This window comes from Triturus cristatus, chromosome 8, assembly GCF_964204655.1.
Source record: "Triturus cristatus chromosome 8, aTriCri1.1, whole genome shotgun sequence".
NCBI lineage: Eukaryota > Metazoa > Chordata > Amphibia > Caudata > Salamandridae > Triturus > Triturus cristatus.
The window spans coordinates 1,520,352,337-1,520,375,655 of record NC_140591.1 but is presented as its reverse complement, the minus strand read 5'-3'; the positions used below and the strand labels follow the sequence as shown (position 1 = coordinate 1,520,375,655).

Sequence of the window (23,319 nt, the reverse complement as noted above, 5' to 3'; positions counted from 1 at the left end):
AGAAGACGGTGATAATGCATTGGTTGCGATTCACAAGTTTATAACCGGAACAACAGACACAAACAAAGGGGGAAAAAAGGGAGGAAGACAGTAAGTGCGAGCCTAATTGTCAGGGAAGTATAGCTCGTCCTCAAACTCTGGGGGATCTTCCAGTAGTAGGTAATCATCTGACACAATACTTCCGTCACCTGAGCCGCTGTCCTCATCTTCCTCTGTTGATTCATGCATTGTGTAATTCGGTGGTATGAAGTGCTGATTCATTTTGATCATTGTTAACCTCTCCACGTTTTTGGGAGATAGACTGGTCCTTCTCAAGGTTACAATGGAACCTGCAGCACTGAAAACACGTTCGGAAGAGACACTTGCGACAGGGTAAGCCAGATAGCTTATCGCCAGCCTGCTGAGCTGTGGCCATTCAGACCTTTTCCTATGCCAATACTGCACTGGGTTTTGATCAACGTACACCTCTGTTGGGTCGTCCAGATAGGCCTGGACCATCCGCTCAATGTTCAGGGTTGCTGCTGGTAAGCTTTTGTGCTGTTTTTTCTGTGCATCAGCACTGTGCTTAAGGCCCATCTTTACATACCAATCTGATAATGTACTCGGCCGAATGATCCAGTTATTGTTTTTGTAGTCGATGGTGATGGTGATGGTGAGTGTTGCGATTGTGAGCCAACCGCACTGCCCTCAGCCGACGAAGTTGCACTTGATTCTGCATGGCCTGCTTCAGTATCAGTACTTGTTGTGGGTTGATGTGGCGGGCTTTTAATTAGCAGCCCTTCGTTTTCAAACTTGATGGTTGCTTCAGCTATACAACTTTTGTAGCGGGCAACATCAGTGTCGGAAAAAGAACGGAATAGTCCTAATTTTGCACGTGGATCCAGAATTGTGGCACAAATGTAATGTTCTTGTGACAAAATTTTATTTTGTATCCTTACATTTTCTGATAAGCGCCTGGATAAGCTCTCCACCAAGTCATGGGCTTGCCTTCTGTCCTCTACACCTTTATAGGATTCAGACACATTATTCAGCTCATGCTCTAGCATTTGCAACAATGGGATAGCTTGGCCCATTGTACAGTCCTCCTTGCTGACTTCACGTGTGAAGACCTCAAAAGGAGACAGCATCTCAGTCAGGCATTGAATTAGGGTCCATTGCTCCCTCTGAAGGGTCATGCCTTTAACACTAGCATCACTGCTTCTGTACCAGACATAATCATTGAGTGACCTGTGCTGTTCGTACAGACGATCAAGCATGTAATACGTTGAGTTCCAACGTGTTGCCACCTCCTGGATGAGTGCCTTGACTGGCACCCTACGCTCACGTTGGAGGTTCCTCAGCTGCTTCCGAGCTTTAAAAGAATGGCTGAAATGAGTGCATATTCTTCGGCAGATGGACAGTAAATTGCTTACTATGGGTTATTTTTTCAGAAAGTCTTGCACTATAATGTTTATGCAGTGTGCCAAACACGGAACCCTGAAATAGGAACCAAGTTCCATGGCCTTAAGTACATTACTGCCATTGTCTGTGGCAACAAAACCAATACCAAGCCCTCTGGGCTGCAGCCATTCCAAAACCTTGGTGCGAAACTCTTCTAAAATGTTTTCAGCCGTATGAGATTTCTCCATGGCGAACATGGCTACAGTTGCATGTTTCCGAGTACCTTCAAAAATCGCAGCTGTGTCAACAACACCTCGTGCAGATAGTTGATCTTTAACCCCCACAAAAGAGATCCAGTGTGCAGTGATACACATGTAATCTGTGGCTTGGCAACTGGTCCACATGTCTGTTGTCAGGTGGATATTGTGCACAGCACTCTTCTGCAAAGCTTGTCCAACCAATTCCAGCACATCATGATGTAGTGCCGGAACAGCAATTCTTGCGAAATAGGACCGGCTTGGAACTTTCCATTTCGGGCAGATGGCAGACACAAATTCAAGGAAACCCACCCCTTCCACAAATGAAAAAGGAAGAAGGTCCAGCGCTAACATTTTAGCCAGCTTCGCATTGTACAATCGTGCCGTTGGGTGGTTGCGTTGGAACTGCCCCTCCAACCTAAACATGCTGTCAATGGTAGGCTGGCTTACTTTCCTTAGTGGTGCCATTAACCCACTAAGGCTCAACGACACAGATTGTCTCATTGAGGTACTCGCCGGTCGCCTTGGTGTCTCACCCACACTCTGAGTATGGCTCTTACTGCGGTGCCACTCTGATGTTACTGAGGAGGATGTGGGCGTTACCACTGCAGTGACTGCACTACTGGAGACAGGGCTAGAAATGCCTCCCTGTTCTTCACCTGCCACCACAATAATATCGCTCCCTGATTCCTGACCAACTTCAAAGGGTTTAGTTTTCCTACTTTCTTTTAACTTAAGTAGGTGATCCTCCCACACAATAGTGTGGTGTATTCTGAGATGACTTGCTTGTCCTCCGGTACCATAGTTTGTACCAAGCTTACCACGCCGAACACCTTGCCGACAAATTGCGCATATAGCAACGTTCTCCTCCTTGGCGCTAACAGAAAAGAAGTCCCAAACTGGGGAGGAGAACTTTCTGGCACTGCTGGATGTGCCACTTTCAACACCAGATGAACTTGAGGGGGTGCTTGAAAATATGTGACCCTGTCCACCTACACTGTGACTTTTACTACCACTTCCTACTGAGGTGGTTGAGCTGGATGTAGGTCCCTGCCGGGCCTTGGAAAATATGGCAGCTGGAGGTAGTGGTGGTGTAACCTGTGTTGGTGAGATCCGTGCTACATCCCGCTCAGTAGCAGCCTTTCTGGATAGGGTTAGAATGTCGGTCTCCAATCCCTTTGGGGCGGGAGTAATGTGCGTGATGACTGGCTCGTCTTCATCAACATCATCACCCCCCTCTTCTACATCTACCTCCATAACTCTAAGTTTTTCTGGGACCTTCCTTTTCAGAAGCAATGTCTTGTGGCGTACTTCACTCTCAGACCGAGCTGGTGGGACCCAAGTGTCATCACGATCATCAGAAGCGGGGCTTGAAGAAGAAGATGATGGACTAAGCCTCCTTTTCCTTGCTGGTGGTCTGGAAGACAATAGATGTTCTGAAACAGTGGTTTGACTTCGCTCCGCTTTGTCTGCAGGAAGCTCGATTTCCTGAAATGCCCCTACGTCAGGAGCAACAACTACTATGGTGGGCTGTTGTGGCGGCTGCTGCTGTTCTGGTTGCGGCGGCTGCTGCTGCTGTTCTGGTTGCGGCGGCTGCTGCTGCTGTTCTGGTTGCGGCGGCTGCTGCTGCTGTTCTGGTTGCGGCGGCTGCTGCTGCTGTTCTTGTTGCGGCGGCTGCTGCTGCTGTTCTTGTTGCGGCGGCTGCTGCTGCTGTTCTTGTTGCGGCGGCTGCTGCTGCTGTTCTTGTTGCGGCGGCTGCTGCTGCTGTTCTTGTTGCGGCGGCTACACACTGATCTGCTGAGTTTGCGCCTGCGTTGAACTTGATTGTGTACTACTTTGCGGTAATGACATTTCTTCAACATCGCTGCCCGTTAGTAGACTGGCTACCTCTGCGACAGTAAAGCCCTTGGGCCTAGGTTGGTGGGGTTGCTGGACCGCTGTGCTGCTCCCAGCTTGGTTCCCGGACAACGCTTTGGTGCCAAAAAAAACCTTGGCCGGCACACCACCAGTCGTGGTTAATGGCACTTCCTTTTTCTGTTCCTTCTTCTCCCCAGCAACTTTCTTGGTACTGGACCTGGTACCTTTCTTTGGGGCCATCTTATTCCGACGTCAGGCAGGAGGCAGATGCACAACAAGTTCTGGTCACACGTGGGCGTGATGCGCAGCAGGACTTCTGTCTGGCTGGCAGTACAACGGGTAGCCAGGTGATGCCGATGACACCTCCTACTCTGTCTTTTGTGCACCTAAAAGCAAAGAAGACAGGAGAAAAACATCAGTGAAATGTTGCATTTGTGGTTCAGTTACTTAGTACTGTACTAGTGCAAACAAAAGATAGTCTAGCCATTTATGATTTTTTTTTAACTAGAGCTATGTTATACTACTAGTACTGTGTACAGCCACACTACACTCTCAGGAAGGTGATGTCTAAAAATTCAACAGATCACATAGAAAACACTTGAGCAATAAAGCTGTGGCTACCTGCTCTGGTAGCAGTGGATGAAAGCAGGCCTGTTGGCAGACAAGGCCAGGCAAGCTTGCAGGCCTAGGCCTCAAAATGGCCACCAGCCACATGGCGAGCCCCAACAACATCAGCAAGGCCACCCCAAAAAACACACTTCCCCAACTCAATCCAATGCCATCCATGCCCTAAATGATGTCTAAATTCAACAGAGCACACAGAAAACAGTAGATTACTAAAGCTGTGGCTACCTGCTCTGGTAGCAGTGGATGAAAGCAGGCCTGCTGGCAGACAAGGCCAGGCAAGCTTGCAGGCCTAGGCCTCAAAATGGCCACCAGCCACATGTCCAGGCCCAACAACATTAGCAAGGCCACCCCAAAAAACACACTTCCCCAACTCAATCCAATGCCATCCATGCCCAAAATGATGTCTAAATTCAACAGAGCACACAGAAAACAGTAGATTACTAAAGCTGTGGCTACCTGCTCTGGTAGCAGTGGATGAAAGCAGGCCTGTTGGCAGACAAGGCCAGGCAAGCTTGCAGGCCTAGGCCTCAAAATGGCCACCAGCCACATGGCGAGCCCCAACAACATCAGCAAGGCCACCCCAAAAAACACACTTCCCCAACTCAATCCAATGCCATCCATGCCCTAAATGATGTCTAAATTCAACAGAGCAAACAGAAAACAGTAGATTACTAAAGCTGTGGCTACCTGCTCTGGTAGCAGTGGATGAAAGCAGGCCTGTTGGCAGACAAGGCCAGGCAAGCTTGCAGGCCTAGGCCTCAAAATGGCCACCAGCCACATGGCGAGCCCCAACAACATCAGCAAGGCCACCCCAAAAAACACACTTCCCCAACTCAATCCAATGCCATCCATGCCCTAAATGATGTCTAAATTCAACAGAGCACACAGAAAACAGTAGATTACTAAAGCTGTGGCTACCTGCTCTGGTAGCAGTGGATGAAAGCAGGCCTGCTGGCAGACAAGGCCAGGCAAGCTTGCAGGCCTAGGCCTCAAAATGGCCACCAGCCACATGTCCAGGCCCAACAACATCAGCAAGGCCACCCCAAAAAACACACTTCCCCAACTCAATCCAATGCCATCCATGCCCAAAATGATGTCTAAATTCAACAGAGCACACAGAAAACAGTAGATTACTAAAGCTGTGGCTACCTGCTCTGGTAGCAGTGGATGAAAGCAGGCCTGTTGGCAGACAAGGCCAGGCAAGCTTGCAGGCCTAGGCCTCAAAATGGCCACCAGCCACATGGCGAGCCCCAACAACATCAGCAAGGCCACCCCAAAAAACACACTTCCCCAACTCAATCCAATGCCATCCATGCCCTAAATGATGTCTAAATTCAACAGAGCACACAGAAAACAGTAGATTACTAAAGCTGTGGCTACCTGCTCTGGTAGCAGTGGATGAAAGCAGGCCTGCTGGCAGACAAGGCCAGGCAAGCTTGCAGGCCTAGGCCTCAAAATGGCCACCAGCCACATGTCCAGGCCCAACAACATCAGCAAGGCCACCCCAAAAAACACACTTCCCCAACTCAATCCAATGCCATCCATGCCCAAAATGATGTCTAAATTCAACAGAGCACACAGAAAACAGTAGATTACTAAAGCTGTGGCTACCTGCTCTGGTAGCAGTGGATGAAAGCAGGCCTGTTGGCAGACAAGGCCAGGCAAGCTTGCAGGCCTAGGCCTCAAAATGGCCACCAGCCACATGGCGAGCCCCAACAACATCAGCAAGGCCACCCCAAAAAACACACTTCCCCAACTCAATCCAATGCCATCCATGCCCTAAATGATGTCTAAATTCAACAGAGCACACAGAAAACAGTAGATTACTAAAGCTGTGGCTACCTGCTCTGGTAGCAGTGGATGAAAGCAGGCCTGCTGGCAGACAAGGCCAGGCAAGCTTGCAGGCCTAGGCCTCAAAATGGCCACCAGCCACATGTCCAGGCCCAACAACATCAGCAAGGCCACCCCAAAAAACACACTTCCCCAACTCAATCCAATGCCATCCATGCCCAAAATGATGTCTAAATTCAACAGAGCACACAGAAAACAGTAGATTACTAAAGCTGTGGCTACCTGCTCTGGCAGCAGTGGATGAAAGCAGGCCTGTTGGCAGACAAGGCCAGGCAAGCTTGCAGGCCTAGGCCTCAAAATGGCCACCAGCCACATGGCGAGCCCCAACAACATCAGCAAGGCCACCCCAAAAAACACACTTCCCCAACTCAATCCAATGCCATCCATGCCCTAAATGATGTCTAAATTCAACAGAGCAAACAGAAAACAGTAGATTACTAAAGCTGTGGCTACCTGCTCTGGTAGCAGTGGATGAAAGCAGGCCTGTTGGCAGACAAGGCCAGGCAAGCTTGCAGGCCTAGGCCTCAAAATGGCCACCAGCCACATGGCGAGCCCCAACAACATCAGCAAGGCCACCCCAAAAAACACACTTCCCCAACTCAATCCAATGCCATCCATGCCCTAAATGATGTCTAAATTCAACAGAGCACACAGAAAACAGTAGATTACTAAAGCTGTGGCTACCTGCTCTGGTAGCAGTGGATGAAAGCAGGCCTGTTGGCAGACAAGGCCAGGCAAGCTTGCAGGCCTAGGCCTCAAAATGGCCACCAGCCACATGGCGAGCCCCAACAACATCAGCAAGGCCACCCCAAAAAACACACTTCCCCAACTCAATCCAATGCCATCCATGCCCTAAATGTGATTGAAAATGAAATATATTCAAAAAACAAAAGGAACAGTTGCTTCATCATGCACACACACACCCATGAGGCCATGCCCATGGCTAGCTCGGGCCTACTACTACAACCCACAAAATTAAAAAAAAAATTTTAAAAAAAAGGAATGATGATAATTAATTATCAAAAATAAATTGTAGTTACACAACAACTGCAATGCCCACAATCAAACACAACAACCACTTACTTGTAAAATATCCTATTCCAAAAATCCTGAAATCCAATTGCAATGATGCAGCAGACAAAAAGAGTGATCTTTCCAGCTCCAAATCCAAAGGCAGAATGAGCAGGAGATGGACAAAGCACTGGGAGGAGCCTGCTGGACAGGAACAGGAAGTTGGAGAATCTGTGTCACTTCCTCCCTCTCTCCACCTTGTAAAAAAAAAAATGACTCCTTGCACAAAAAAGGAAAGCCAAATGTGAATGTAAGGAGTTCTTTTCATCCAAAATCAGTATTTGCAGATGGTTTCATGCTGCTAGAGCCGATATTCCTCTCCAAATTGTAAATTTTACGTTGTTGAGTTCTCCAGCTTCACATTACTTCCGCCGGCGTGTCGAAAACGATATGATCGCGTTCTCTTCTTTGTCCCTGTCGCGTTGGATATGACGTGTTCGCGGTCTCTTTCTCCTGTTCGCGTTCGATTTCATGTGCCCGCGTCCTCATTCTCTGGCTCGCGATGTAGAATGACATGTTCGAGATCTCAATCTTCTCATACTCGCGCGGTGCATGATCGCGAGAAGAAAGACGTGATCGCGCGACAAATGACGTGATCGCGTGAAAAATGACTTGAATGCGGCCGCGAACTCTCGCAAAACAGCGCAAAATGGCTACCAAAATCCAACATCTCGTGGAGAACGCGACCGGGTCAAGAAAACTTGTCGGAGAACGCAGGGATTCAGGTAAGGCGATCGCGCGCGCGCGAGAATGTATTGTTTTACAGCGCGAGCAAGAAAAAAATTATCGCTAAGCTGCGGAATGCGGAAATTTTGACATTTTCGCGCTTTCCGCGGAACGCGAAAATGCCAAAATATCGCAATTTCCGCGAACGGAACGGAATTTTGGCCCAGGCCTAGTCCTAATAAAGTGGTATCACTTATACCCAGGGCCTGTAAATTAAATGCCACTTGTGTGCCTGATGCACTTATTGTGCCAACCACTTTAGTTGCCTAAAACGTCTCGGGTCTGTCATTGCAGCCTGAGTGCAGTTCTAAACTACCAAAGCGGCCTGGAAATATAACCCCCTTGCCGAGCCCAAATTTCCCCTTTTTTATTTATAAGTCACCATTAAGGTAGGCCACAGGGTAGGGTGAATTATAATTAAAAGTTTAGACATGTACTTTGAGTTGTACGTCTTGGAAGTTAAAAACTCCTTAATTCATTTTACACTACTGTGAGGCCTAACTCTCCCATAGGATAACATGGGACTGCCTCATTACATTTTATAAGTACTAACGTTTGATTGAGAACATATAAACATTTCGTATTTGGTGTCTGAGAAATTGAAATGTAACACCTTTTTCATGGTAAAGTCGGATTTTAAGTTACAATTATGAAAATGCCACTTTTAGAAAGTTGGCATTTTCCTGTCCTATTTGGAGCCTGCAGTCTGTACCTGGGACACATGACTGTGTGTGGTTGGCAGTTGGATTTTGTTTATTCACCCCCAGAGCGCCACACAATAGAAGGATTAGGGGTGCCTGGATAGGCCATCCATTGCTTTCAGGGGGCTGCACTGCTGGGCACAGCCCCAATTGCAACTGAATAGACTGTGCTCTGCCTTCATACAAAGGACTTGTCACCCCTGCATTATTCATCAAGACAGCCAGGGGCCATGGCAGGGGAAGCAGCAAACCTCAAGCACTTCAAAGGGAATTCTCTAGAAACGTCTACAACTTCAAAGAAGGCATCAGGTTAAAAATAGGACCCTCAGATCCAATATTCAGTCTACTTTCTGGACCTGCGGAAGGACTCTCAGAGGACCGCTTGCTGCCGTGGGCTGCTGTGTACTTCAGAGGACTGTCTTGCTGCACCGGGCAGGACTGCTTTGCTACCTGAAGCCTGCCTTGAACCTTCAGAGGCCTGCTGTTTGAGGGACTACCAGAGTGACTCAAAGGGCTAATTGTCTAGCCTCCTGATCAGAGCCTCAGGAATGAAAAAGGCGCCAACCATCTCAAACCCATACCTGGACCTAGCCTGAGTGAGTCCTAACCCCCAAGTGGGGCCCCTCCAGTCCTGGACCCTTGGTGGTGGTGGAAAAGGTGCCCAGATGGCCAAAATCTAAAATATGGGACTTAAAAGTTTTGGCTAAAAACTGCTCTTGTAGTGAGGACTGCTATTTATATACATACATTGCTAAGTTAGCACAACCGTGTTAGATGTTAGAAAGCCATCTTACCACTTTTGCTGCTTTTGCACACGACACTGCAGTTACATGTTATTATTTGAGAAATGCTTGCTCGCCTTTGCTTCACATGAGAACTGTCTGTTGTTCACATCCCTAACAGTGAGCTGCGATCTTGGTCTGAACATTGTGTAAAGAAACAGTCTGGGTCGCTAGACGGTGCATGTTTTTGGGTTCAGGTTGATCGGCCCACTATTTAGCCATAACACGCACGCAGCTGCAAATACCTGAAAGTCGAGTGCTTTTAATATCGCAGGCTGCATGCTTTACACACATTCGGAAGAAGAGCTTTCCCAGGAGCAGAGTATACCTGATCCTGTGATGTGATTCCACTAAGCTGATCTTTACGGTATGGGGTTCCCCATTCAAGCCTAGAGACCTTCTGTTAGTCTAATAATAATAATATTAGTTTACTAGCGAAAGGAAGGTGGCTGTAATCCACTGTCATTTTATTATGATTTCTCCTTTCATTCTCTATGGTATTGTAACTATGCTGATGGTTTTGATCTTAATCATTTGTCTGCTTATGTTAGCCAAAGTACTGCATCTTAGGACACGAGGTTTATAAAATAAACTCTTTAAACTTTACCGTGTCTCTGTTTACTCTTGTTGTGGACTGATATGAGAATAATAACAAACAGGTATTTCTGATTCCCACCATTCCTGAGAATACACTAAGTCGCTTGTTCTGGGTTGTCTATACATTGGGACCGCCGAGATAAAACTCGGATAACGAATGGGACACTGATGCTGGTCGGATAAGGGGTTCTGGGGTGAGTTTTTGGTACACCACAATTAACTGAGGTCCTGGTTTCCTGCGCATAGTTCTGTGCATGAGCAGAATCCCTGCAACACTCTGAGAACCAAGAGGAGACTGGGACCAACCTGCTCATCTATCTGCACAACGTGCATCGCCTGTCAGCCTTTGACTCTGTCTCGTATGGCTAGATGTCAGCAGTTGGGTTTTGATCTTTTAGGCGCTAGCTTTTCCCTCAAACATTACAAATTCACAACTCTTGCTCTACAAATTGGGTTTTTGTTATTTTGGTGTCAAATAATTTATTAAAATGTATTACATTTTTCTAAATTGATGTGTGGTTTTTCTTGTGATTCACTTTATTGATGTTTGTGTGCTGCATAAATACTTTACATATCGCCTCTAACTTAAGCCTGACTGCTTAAGGCCTGCTCTTAACCCTGACCAGAGGGTTAAGTACAGGTTAATTTAGTGACTTTTATGTTTGTGTTACAAAAAATACAGTCAGCACTGCTTACTTGCATTCTGCATACAGTATGTGATAAAGAATTGAATGTGTGATGATATGTAAGACCTGACAGCCTTAGGGTGAACTTCCCCCAACTTTTTGCCTGCCTCCTTGCATTTTTCTGACCTTGTTCCCGATGGTTTTAGTACTCTGCACACTTTACCACTGCTAACCAATGCTAAAGTGCTTGTGCTCTCTCCCTTAAGCATGGTAATATGGGTTTATTCTCAACTGGCACATTTAATTTACTTATAAGTCCCTAGTAAAGTGCACTAGATGTCATCTATTGATATATGAGATTCAATACAATTTGCATATAACAGTGTGCTTTTGATATGAATTTCCTATGTTCTTTTGATAACATTGTTGGATCGGTTGACCAACCTAAAAGAAATGTATGAATTAGTCCTCCAGGATCATTATTAGTTGTGACTGATTTACCCAGTTCTCTGGAAGAATACTGGGTTGCCCTGTGTAGGTTTAACTTTTTAGAAAGTTGGCATTTACCTACATTAGCCATTTGGTGCCTTCTGCCTGTCTCTGGAACACATGTGTGGGGTGGGTGACAGCTGTTTTCCTGCATTCCCTCTAGACAATCACACACAAAGGAAGGGTAGGCGTGCCTCTGTGGTCATCTGCATGCAGATGGGCCATCCTGAGCAGGATTGGAGGGAGGAGCTGACACACCTGAAAGGGCTATGTCCTGTCCCCACACAAAAGATTGATTATCCTCCCTTTAGTGTGTCTTGAATCAGGACAGGCGGTAGAGCCTCTGCACAATTCAAAGCTTTCTTTGAAGCCTCCCCCACTTCAAAGGCACCACTGGGTGTATGTACTGGATCTCTGGCACTAATGGACCTGTGACCACTCTGCCAGGAAGAAGAGGATCTGCTGTGTTGCTCAAGGACTGCCACTTTGCTGGGACCACTGTTTGTTGAACTCTTGCCTTGCTGTGTTGCCCTTCTGCCTGCTCCTCTGTCTCTGCCTGGGTGAGGAGGACTGCACCTGCATCACTTGAACCCAGAGTGCTCCAAGGCCTTACTGGCTTGCCTCTTGTTGCCTAAGTCACAGAGACACAAAAGTCTTAGAACCCTCCTGTTCCAAACCTTGGACACATCTGTTTGTGAATCTGCCCTGCCAAGTAGTGCCACCCCAGTCCTGGACCCTTGGAAGTAGACCTAGGGATTTGCTCCAGTGGAACCAGCACATCCTCTGCTGCGAGAGCAGAATCAATGAAACACTGTTGTTGCAGGAACCCGACTGGTGCATTGCACTCGGAATCACCGCTTTGCACTTGGAACCAACGCTTCAGAACCGATGCGTGGCAACAACTACATGCAGAAAATCGACGCATCGCCTCTACAGCATGGAGAAACCTGGCACATCACATTTGGAACTGCTGCACCTCGGAACCAGCGCTTCGCTCACGGAACTGACGCATCACTGCAGTTGCATTGAAAATTTGGTGCAACACTTCACCTGCGTGGAGATCAGCGACGCATTTCGCTGTGGCGACCAGTATCAAAGTACTTTTGCTCCAGGGGGTGCGTGGGTCTTGTATCCAGCCCGCGCTCCATCGCAGTAGGCCTGAACTTTTGATTTTGTCCTGGTCCAGCGTGACCAATTAACTCTTTAGGAGCTACTTGCTTCTAAGCTCTTCATTGTATTTAATCTTTAGAAATTCACATCTCGACTTCTATTGGATGGATTTTTGTCATTTTGGTCTTATTTTAGTCATAAAAACATATAATTATTTTTCTAATCTGATGTGGAGTCTTTTTGTGGTGTTTTTAATGTGTTATTGTATGAAGCGTTGCACAAATACTTTACACATTGCCGCTTAAGTTAAACCTGACTGCTCTGCACCAAGCTAACAGGGGGTGAGCACAGGTTAATTTAGGGTGTGTTGTGACTTAGCCTGACTAGGATTGTGGTGCCTGCATAGACAGGGTGCATACCTCTGCCAACCAGAAACCCAATTCCTTACAAAATCCAAAAATGATTGCTTTCTGTATACAACATTTGAGGAAAATAGTATATTATATGATGTGGTTGTATGACTTCACCTTGTAGTAAAGCCACAGTTCCGTATGAGGTGTAGTGAAGTTCATTTGCAAAACCTTCTCTTAGTCCTGGGTGTAGGAGAATAAAAGCTGCTTCTTATGGTTACACCCACTTTTTACTGATGTTTCACTTTTTGTCTGGCTGGGACCCTGCTATTCAGAGCCCCGGCCTAGCTGCTTCCTCTCTAAATGGATTCCATGTACTTTAGGTACACTCCAGATTGGATTCTGGGGTATCCTTATAAGTCCCTAGTATATGGTATACTATGTACCCAGGTCATAGGTACCCCAGAGGCCTACCAGGGGCTGCAGCATGTATTATGCCACCCCTGGGAAGCCATTCAAAGTGACACAACAGGTCTGCTACAACAGCCTGTGTAAGGTGGTGTATGCACCACTTTCTCAGATATAGGTTCCCTATATCTGTCCATATCACTTCACATATAAACCTATCAGTCACCACTATGGCAGGCCTTATCAATCCTGAAGGCAGGGTGCTGGGTTTTATGTGAGAGGGTGCCCATGCATGAGCAGAGCCCCTCTGCAGCCTTCGGAACCTTTATTCCGGAGTTGTTTGTGATGCAGTCAAACCATATACTCTTAAGTGCATTATAACCTCGCGGTAAATGCTAACTTTGGAATGGCTGCATGGAAACATGTTGTGTTTGGTGTCAAACACCTCGGAATCATACCTCCACACCAGTAAGTGGTGTGGGAGGGATGATTCCACCCTACTAGAGGGAGAACCATGACTTCACCGGTACACCTGGTATCAGCTTCACAGACCCTGGCATCACAAAATGGATGCTGCCAGCCACGGACACGAGTCTGCCCTCCTGCTGCTGGACAAAACTCCTGGACAATAGGTTTCCTGTCACAGGGAGGTGTAACCACCTCCCAGACAGGCTTTAGTGTATTGGGGCTGGGTGGGTGCACTCCAAGAGTGCTTTGATGTCTGCACTGGGGGCACATTTGGTATCCCTATGCATAGTCCAGCTCAAACCAGTTGCAGGGGCACTCAGCCCCTGCTCTGGTGCGAAACTGGACAAAGGACATGGGTGTAGCCACCCCTCTGTCCTGACCCTCCCATAGGTGGGTTCCCAGAGTTTGTACCACCCCTTCCTTGGGTATAAAGTAGGAACCCCTGACTACAGGACTTTAGATTTACAGAGACGAAACTCTGCTACAGAATCCCAGAACTTCTACTATCTACACGACGATGGATAACTGAAGAATCTCCATTGGAGTAAAGGAGTTACTCCCCTGCAAGGCAGGCACCAAAGACGCATCTGTCCGGTTTGCATCGACGCTGGTCCCGAAGGACACCAGTGATTTTGCAACACAGGAGGTGGGTTTCCAAGCTTCCCCAAGGCCGATCCGTGCTCTCAGCAAACCTGAGATCCAAAGCCCTCGTGGGGACTGCGCAACCCGAACTCCTGGACACCGTGACCCTTTGCAGCAGCATAGGCTTCCTGGTGATCCCTCAGGCTGTGCTTTGGGCTACTTGTAGTCCAGATCCCGAGCAGTGATTCCAACGAAGATTGCTGGCCTACACTCCTCGAGTGACCCATGGGCTGGTATCCAGTGATTCCTCTCGAGGTCCCTTAGCTATCCCTTGTCTGTAGACTTGTGGGTCCTTGAGAAGGGTACTTTGACTTTCAATGGGCTTACCTGGTTGCTCCAGACGTGCCCTGACTCTCCATCGTTGGGGAATCCACAGGACCTTGCTGGTCCACACCGAAGCCAATTTTCTCTTACCGCATGGATTGCTGTTGCCAAGGCTTGTTGGTCTTCAATCCGGACAGCGATCCCCCAGCACTCAACATCTTTCGTGGGACTGCTTGCCTGCAGACTGTGGTCATTCTCAACGCTTCCTGGTCTCCGTGGCAGTGGAGCCAAGCTTCACCTCATCGCACCTGAAACACCCGACATCAGTGGGCATTCGTCTATCGTGCCCCTGGTCACTGGAAAGTGACCCAGACTCCATCCCTCCCCTCTGCTTTCAGGTACTTCACATCCTCGATCCAGGCCTGGATCACACTGGACACTTCTCCATTCCACGGCATCAGCACTTTGCAGCACATCGCCATTGAAATCAACGACGATTCCCGACACCATTTGACACCTATGCACCCGGCTTCCCTGGGTGAGGTAACACGAGTACTCCGGTGTTCCCGTGGGTGCTGGCCCTGGAACCCTCTAAGTCTGAAAGGGTTTGCTGAAAGTCCTCTCCTAAGTGTCCTTATTCTTTAAAATTCCAACTGCAACTTTCCCATTGAATTGTACGGGGCTCGCGGCTGTGTTCTCACACTGCACACTGCACACGTCCCCTGTGTCACTACCTTGGGTGGTTCCTTGGGGTCCCAGCAATTCTACGTGCTCTAGGCGCTGTGTCTAGTCAAGTCGTGGTTTTTGTACCACTTTCTTAATATATGGTTTGGTCTCCCCCTGGGGCCCATTGTATTTTGTGCTATTTACTGTCATTTAATAATTGCATTATTGTGTGCCTTGCTCTCTAACTTCATAAAGAGGTTAGTAGAGAGTGTTTAGAAATAAATACATATATTTTATATATATACCTTGTGTGGTTCTCCATTCATTTAGTTATTCAAGAGGTTATAATCTGCCAAACTAAGCCGCTTTACACTTCTTCAAGACTTAGCCTGAAGGCTGCTCTCCATAGCTACCACTAGGATAGCTTTCAATAAAGGTTGTCTTAAACCTAATCATCAATAAGGGTTGTTTGGACTGGTGCAAGGTGCCCACTATAACTAGTCGATAGCATACACCAGGCCAACTTCTCACAGACCCAGAACATGTGCTCACCTATTGGGATCCACTCACGACTCAAGCCACTAGCTCCATCATGAACTCTGTATATTCAGGAGCACCCACAGACCTCTGTCCCCACCACATCTTCAACCTCAGGAGTAAGATAATTGGTGACGAGCTGAAGAAAGTTTTGAATGGCTCCATCACCTCAGCCTCCTTCTCCTGAGGACTGGAAACATGCTGAAGTGAGGCCCCTCGTAAAGAAACCTTTGGCTGACCCAGCAGAACCGGCCCATCTCCCTGATCCCCTTCCTAGCAAAGGTTCTCAAGAAGTCAATCAACCAGCAACTCACCAAACACCTGGAACACTACAACCTCCTGGACCCTTCTCAAGCAGGATTCAGAGCAACCCACAGCACCAAGACAGCCCTGGTCGAAGCCACTGATGACATCAGAGCCCTCCTAGACTGCAGCGAATCGGCAGCCCTCATCCTCCTGGACCTGTCAGCCGCCTTCAGAACCATCTGCCATCACATCTTGATCAATAGACTCCCCCACATCGGAATCCAAGGAGATGCCCACCAAATGGATCACCTCATACCTCACTGAAAGAACCCAGAGAATCCATCTCCCATCCTTCCCCTCAGAACCCAAGAAGATCATCTGAGGTGTCCCCCAAGGATTGTCCCTCAGCCCCACCCTCTTCAACACATTCATGACCCCCCTGGCCAACCCTGTCAGATCACATGGAATTAACACCATCTCCTACGCCGACGGCAACCAGCTCATACCTTCACTGTCAGAAGGCCCCTCCACCACCAAAGCAAACTTACATCTATGCATGATGAACGTTGGTGATGAATGAGGGAGAACTTTCTCAAATTCTACATGGACAATATGGAAGTACTCATCTTTGGGAACAACACCTCGCCATGGAACGATGCATGGTGGCCTGCTGACCTTGGCTTCTCCCTAAACCCCAGAGACCACACCGCACCCTCTTCATCATCCTGGACAGCAAGCTATCCATGAAGAATCAGGTAAATGCACTCTCATCCGCCTGCCTCCACTACCTACGCATGTTCCAAAAGATTCTGAGGTGGCTCCCAATTGACACGAGAAGGACTTTCATGCCAGCCCTCGTCACCATCAGGCTGGACACATGAACGCAGTCTACATAGGAATCACCGCATGCCTCCTGAAGAGACTACAGATAATACAAAACTCAGCTGCAAGACTCATCCTCGACCTCTCCAGACGGATCCACATTACAACCCACCTCATGAAGCTACACTGGCTCCCGACCCAGAAAAGATGTCAGTTCAAGATGTTGATCCTTGCATACAAGGACCTGCACAAAGAGGGACCAGCATACATCAACAAATGCATGAGCTTCCACCAACCGAGCAGACACCTACAATCCTCCTCTCTGTACCTTGAAGGCACTTCTCGTGTCCGCCGAGCCAACAGCAGAGGATGGTCCTTCTCACACCTGGCAGCCAATCAATCGATCAGGGTTGGTAAAGCACAACTACTCACCCATGAGAGGTGAGGGTTTCAAGACGCTGGGGGGTGGCTCAGTTGAGTGCTGGGGTCATCTGAAGAGCTAAAGCCTGGAACACCTTCCCCTGCACCTCAGGACCACCCAACGCTCCAGCAATTCAGGAAACATCTCAGGACCTGCCTGTTCGAATGAACAGATCACAAAGCAGCTAGCATCGCCAGCACCTCGAGACCCTCACAGGTGATGTGCTGCGCTTTACAAATCTTGATTGATTGATTGATTTAAAAACAATTGCCAGTGATCTACTGGCCTCCAGTTACAGCAAAACCAGTGGTAACTATTAACTTGCAGTAACTGCCATGCTGGGCGACCAAACTGCACTCCTATGACTCTCCCATGTCCAGCAAACTCAGGTGTAACTTTTGAGGGTCAGGATTCAGTCTCTTAGGCTGCTCTGTGGCTTCCACTGGCACTCAGGCTTCTTGATGCTGGGCTCTTAAAGCAGTTAGACTCTCAGCTTTTATGACCAATGTGGCTCTAACAGGGAGTCAGCCAACTGACTCTTTGAGTCACCTTCTCTGTCCGAGGGTTATGACAACTTTTCTTCAAGAGGGACACCACTCACACAATCCTTTCTTTGCGAGCCCAAGAAGCAGCAAGTGCAGCCCTGTTGTTGGTGCAGTCTCTCTTTGCTCGGTCCAAGGAACAGCAGGATAGTCATTCTTTTGTCCTTTCTAAGGTCCAGATGTGATCTGCGGTCTGGGTGTCGGGGTGCCACTTTTATGCTTGTTTCGTGCCTTTGGGGCTGTGGTGACTGCTAGCCCATGGGATATCGGGTTCCCTCCCTCCTAGAGACAACTTCCTGCAAAGTATGGCATCTAGCTAGCCCAAAATGCACTATTTTGCCCACTCACAACATGGCAAAACCTTTCTCTTAGTTGTGGAGCTCTCTATCCCATCCTGAAGGTGTGGCTACCTGGGAGCTACATGCCCACTCGAAAACCGGTATGGTAAGGGATTCTCCCTGTCTGAGATGCCCGCCTGTCTGCTAAAAGAAAAGAGCGGTGCCTCTTGTATGTTACTTCCATATGCCCTTCAAAGGCAGCTTCTCCTTTAAAGATCGCCTATTGGGCTCATACCCTATTTGGATATCCTTCTACGAGGAGGTCACACCACCTCCCACAGCAAGTCCTATGTGTTTCTACCTGAGAGATGTTCGCTCCTCTCCACAGGAAGGGAGAATGCTGTCTCTAGGACAGAAGCTTATGGGCAGCCATAAACACTCATTAGAAACTTTGGGGAACAAAGTGGAAAGTTTCTAAAGTTCTTTTGATTCCTTGAAGTACTATATTTAGTAGTCACATTAAAAGGTTAGCACTGCTGAGTTGTCTGCATGTAACTCTGTACTAGCCAACAGGGTTACTAGCCTTTCCACAGTAAAAACAACAGTGTGGGTTTTTACTGTGAGGACATGTTATGTTACTAAAACACATGTCCATTTTTTTAATATAATGCACCCTGCCGCAGGAGTGACTTATATAAAAATGAAAAAGGAAGGTTTGGGCATTGCCATTATGTTATATGGCAAAGATGAGTTAGCAGCTTAAAACTGCTCTGCCAGCCAACTAGAGTCACGCTTTGCTTTATCATACTCATGGTAGCACAATAAGTGCTGTGGTCCATGAGGGAAATTTTAACTCACAGGCTCTGGGTACCCCTGGTACTATATACTAGGGACCAGGGCCGGACTGGCAATAGCGAGCACCAGGCAATCCCCCGGTGGGCCGTACTGGTGGGGGTCCATTTTTGTCACAGGGCCGATTTTGCAGCATAGATGCAAAATCGGCACTGTAACAAAATTGGCCGAAAACCGGCCCTGGCAAAGAGCTCGGCGGCACCCCCAACCCCCCGGGGGCAGACCAGCCGAGCACTTTGCCAAGGCCGGTTGTGGTTCCCAGTCCAGCCCTGCTAGGACTTATAAGTAAGTAAACATATGCCTATTGTGGGTTGGCTAATTAGACATATACCTTTTAAAGGGTGGAAGCACAGACAATGAGACCTTTTTGGCAGGACTCAGTGCACTTTCAGAGTCAAAACAACAGCAGCATTAGTCCAAAAACTTTAGGGCGATCATGCAAAAAGAGGCACTTCCTGACACAATTGCTTGTATGCCACAAATAACTAAACCAGTCATTATTGAGGTATTTTTTCAGATGTAAGATAGTCCCTCATGCTTTGCAGTTGAACTTTTCATAGAAGGCAAAATGATATGAAAGAGTAATCTATTGGTGGTGCTAAAGCTCGTTCTATATATATTTTAAAGACTTTCAAGAAGAGCATGTAGGCTCAGAGCAAGAAGCTGCTTGAGAAGGAGAGTAAACTGTCTGAAGCGAACAAGATAATCACCGATTTGAAGGACAAACTGTCTGGGTTGCAGTGGAAGATGATGAACCAAGAGATGCAAACTAAAACCCAAGACACAGAAAAAGAAGAGCTGAAGGAGCAACTGGAGGTACTTCGCAAGAAATGTCAGGAATCTAGCCAGACCTTGCAGGTCCTGCAGGCATGCCAGACCTTAAATGCAGAGCAAGAACAGAAGATAAAGGAGCTGGAGCAGAAACTGGCTGCACAGGAGCAAGATGCAGCTATTGTTCAGAATATGAAATCTGAGTTGGCACGTCTCCCTAAGATGGAGAAGGAGCTTCTGGAGCTCAAGGAGGAAAATGCCTATCATCGGGAGGTAAAAGAAAACAATGCTTTGCTGAATGAGGAGGTGGAGAGCCTGGGACGCGTGAAGGAACGGTATGACAAAATGAAAGAAGAGCTGCTGAATTTGGAACTGGACAAAGAAAAAACTTTGGGGAAGCTGAAGAACTGGGAGAACATGGAGCAGTTAACTGGGCTAAACATATGGACTCCAGATGACTTTTCAAGGTACGTCGTTGCCCTACAGCAGACGGAGTTGGATTTGAAGGAGAAGAATGCCAGCACGACTAATAGTGCCCGTGTACTGGAAAAGGCTCAGCACCAACTCCAGGAGGACCTCCAGAAATTCCAGAACCAATACGTGGAGGCTAAGAAAAGGCGGGAACAGCAGGAAGCTCTAGTTCGACGCCTACAGAAACGGGTCTTGCTGCAGAGCAAGGAGCGTGACAGTATGAGGGCCATCCTGGACTCGTACAATAGTGAATTGACCCCAACTGAGCATTCGCCGCTGCTCTACCACCGTCTGTGGGAAGCAGAAGAGATGCTGCAGAAGGAGCACAACCACAACAAAGGGATGGAGGCACAGGTTTATCAAGCTTTGGAAGAGAAGGGGACCGCAAACCTAAGAGCGGATTCGCTCGAAGCAGAATTAAAATTACTCAAGTCTCAAGAGGGTACTTCAGGACACGGAAGCGTCATTGCCAAGGAGGAGTTGGACTCTCTCAGATTGAAGGTAGAAGAGCTGGAAGCAGAAAGAGGGCGTCTGAAGGAAGCCCACAATAACCTGGAGATGACACTGGAAAAACTGAGCATGCAGGTGCTCTGTAAGATACATTCTCTTCCTCCAGCCTTTCTGTCCATTTTCGCAGGAGCGAAACCGGCTAAAGGTAAATCCTGGCAACACAGGACTCATTAAATTTGGATCTGAGTGTAGCCAGACGTCATGCTGTGAGAAGCTTGATAGAGAACTTGGTATCTTATCATGTGGGGATTAATTTTGAATCCAAGATCACTCTCCTGCTTAGCAGTCGCTAGAGCGTTCTCAAGGTGATGGTATTGAAAGACTGCATGTAATAATGAATACTAATTTCTCCAAACACTGCAGCCAAGGAGCGAATGGAAGTGCACTGAATACTGAGGTTAACCACATTGAACTCTGTCCAGCAGCGGACCGTGCATGTAATAGCGGGGGTGCCGGTTTGGGGGGGGGGGTATTCCTACAGACGATGAGGGAAAATGAATTGTTTATTTAATTTTCCCTTGTGGTTGTCTGTCGAATTCCCCCTCCTCCCCCCCGCCCCCCAAAATCCCACCCGCCGCTCTTGCCTGCATAGGCGGCTGCTGACTCTGTCCTGCTTTCCTGTGCACCCTCACGCCTGGCAACTCTTTACTTCCTGCATCGGTTTCTCCTTTATGGATCCAGATTATCTTCTATGCTCCTGCCTGTCTTCCCTCTCTTCCTCCAGTTTATTATGGAAACAAAGCTTTTTCTATTTGTGAAACTTTACAGTGGGGAGAGGAGTTGGCTTAACGGCTAGGGTGGTCGACCTGGGAGCTGGGTTTGAGTCGCGGCAACGACACTGAACACCCTGTGATTCTGGGCAAATCACTTAATCTCCCCATGCCTAACAAAAATGAATGTGTGTCCTAATGTAATGTAACTGGTGCTATGTAAAGCGCTCTGATACCCATTTCGGGTCAAGTTCGCGCTATATAAAACACTGCAAAAAAAAGACTAACATGACACCTCCTATGTCTTAATTTATGTGCTATAATGTGTTACTTTATTCTTTAACACTATAATGAAAAATGCTTTGTGCTTTTGAACCAGTCTAATATATGCCCAGACTTAGACGGTTGAGCCTGTCCTCTCGTAATGAAAAGCAATAAAGAAACATTCTAAAAAAAGAAACTACATCTGGCAGACATCTGGACTGCCAAACAGACCTAACAACAACATGTTAGACTTTTGCGCTAAAAGTTTGCACAATATATCTAAGTAAAAATTACATTTGCGAAGAGTGTCTTTCAAGTTTTTATTCCGGATTTAAAAATGGGAAATAACGTGTGCAAATCATTTTATTGGCCATTTGGTGCCTGCATTATAACATTTTTATAGCGTATTTCACTCCTTGCCACTACCTGCCTAAGGTGAGTGATAAGAGAATAGTAAACGCAAACAATTGACACTTGTCTCGGCTTTAAATCGGTGCTTCAGCAAAAATGAGTCAAAATATAATTTGCACTCATTTTACCACTACCTTCAGGGTCTAAATGAGATTCAAAGTGAGATCACTAATTAGATAGTCTTCTCTTCAATCAATATAGTAATGAACTGAGCGGTAGAAGGGAGGATATCAACAGCAATGGCATCATTAAAAGGGACTACTGTTGAGGGGCAAGCCAGAGAACAGAACAGAACATTTTGCTTTACTCATTACCACATCCCGAATAATGACCCCCAATAAGCAGTGAAATGGTTAATTGAAGAACAGCATATCAAGTGTACAATTTTCTTTATTAAACTGTCTAAAAATTATACTTTCTGCGAATACTTTTGAATTCGGAGAGCGCCTATTCAAACAAATAAAAGGAGTAAGCATGGGGGCATCCGTGGCGCCTACTGTGGCTAACATCTGCATGGCAAAATTTGAAAACACCAATATACATATTGAGATAGCCTCATTTTTCGAGTCCATTCGCCATTACTCTTGTTATATAGGAGATATATTCTTCATCTGGACCTACTCCGAAGAGGCATTACTTGAGTTTCTATTATGGCGCAATTCATGTGATCCAAATATTCATTTCACTTGTAATTTTAGCCACAATCAAGTGGAGATTTTAGACATCTTGATAAGACACAATAATGGTCTGCTTGAAGTAGATCTATATGTTAAACCTTCAGCGAGGAACACTTTATTGCATTTTGAAAGCTACCATACATGGATGCAAAAACAAAGCATCCCTTTTGGACAATTCCTTTGTTTAATGATGTCTTATCGTGTTTTGGACATATTGCGACATCATTCACTGGATGACCACTTTAATTAAGATATGGCTGATGACACAAGCGATAACACCCATCAGAATTGTGAGATCTGCAGGAACTCTGCAGATCTGTTTAATTTCACCCGGGTAAATTGAGTTCAGAAAGCAGCTCAAATCTTTAGGCAAAAGTCTTGGGCAAAAGAAAGAATTATGGAGGAATCGGGCCCTGAATGAAAGATTCAACCTGTAATTTCAATTTCATTCTGGACCCTCAAGGTCAAACTCATAAAAGTTCGAATTTTTCTCACCCTTATGGTTTGTCTATGACACTTGTGGTGGAGAAATACTGGCCAATTTATCAGGCCATTAGCAATGAGGCTTATGTGGTTTGTTTGCAATGGAATAGCATCTAGATTCTAGAGGCTTTACTTTGTGGTTGGAACATGTTTTTTTTTTGCACTGCTGCATTTATGATTTAGAGTGCTAATTGCCTCTTCTAATGCAGTTTAATTTTCCAACCATCGTTTAGCTACTACAGCAACCAAGCTCAGTGGTGCTGGAACAATTTTCAGAGTGGGGGTGCTACCATCAGTGTTACATTACTGAAGAAATAGGGATTGTGAAAAATCCAAGAATTTCACAAAGAAGAAATATAGCAAATGAGTCCCGCCCGTTCAGCAGGAGAGTGGTAAAGGTGTGGTACGTAGTCAGTGGCACATTTTGCAAATAGACTACTAAAACATGGTTT

At 46.9% G+C, this 23,319-nt stretch overlaps 1 pseudogene; it reads left to right on the top strand.

Annotated features, from left to right (window-relative positions):
* Nucleotides 1-21,111, top strand: part of LOC146806038 (mitotic spindle assembly checkpoint protein MAD1-like) — an 85,473-nt pseudogene extending 64,362 nt beyond the window's left edge.
* Nucleotides 21,112-23,319: the final 2,208 nt, after the last annotated feature.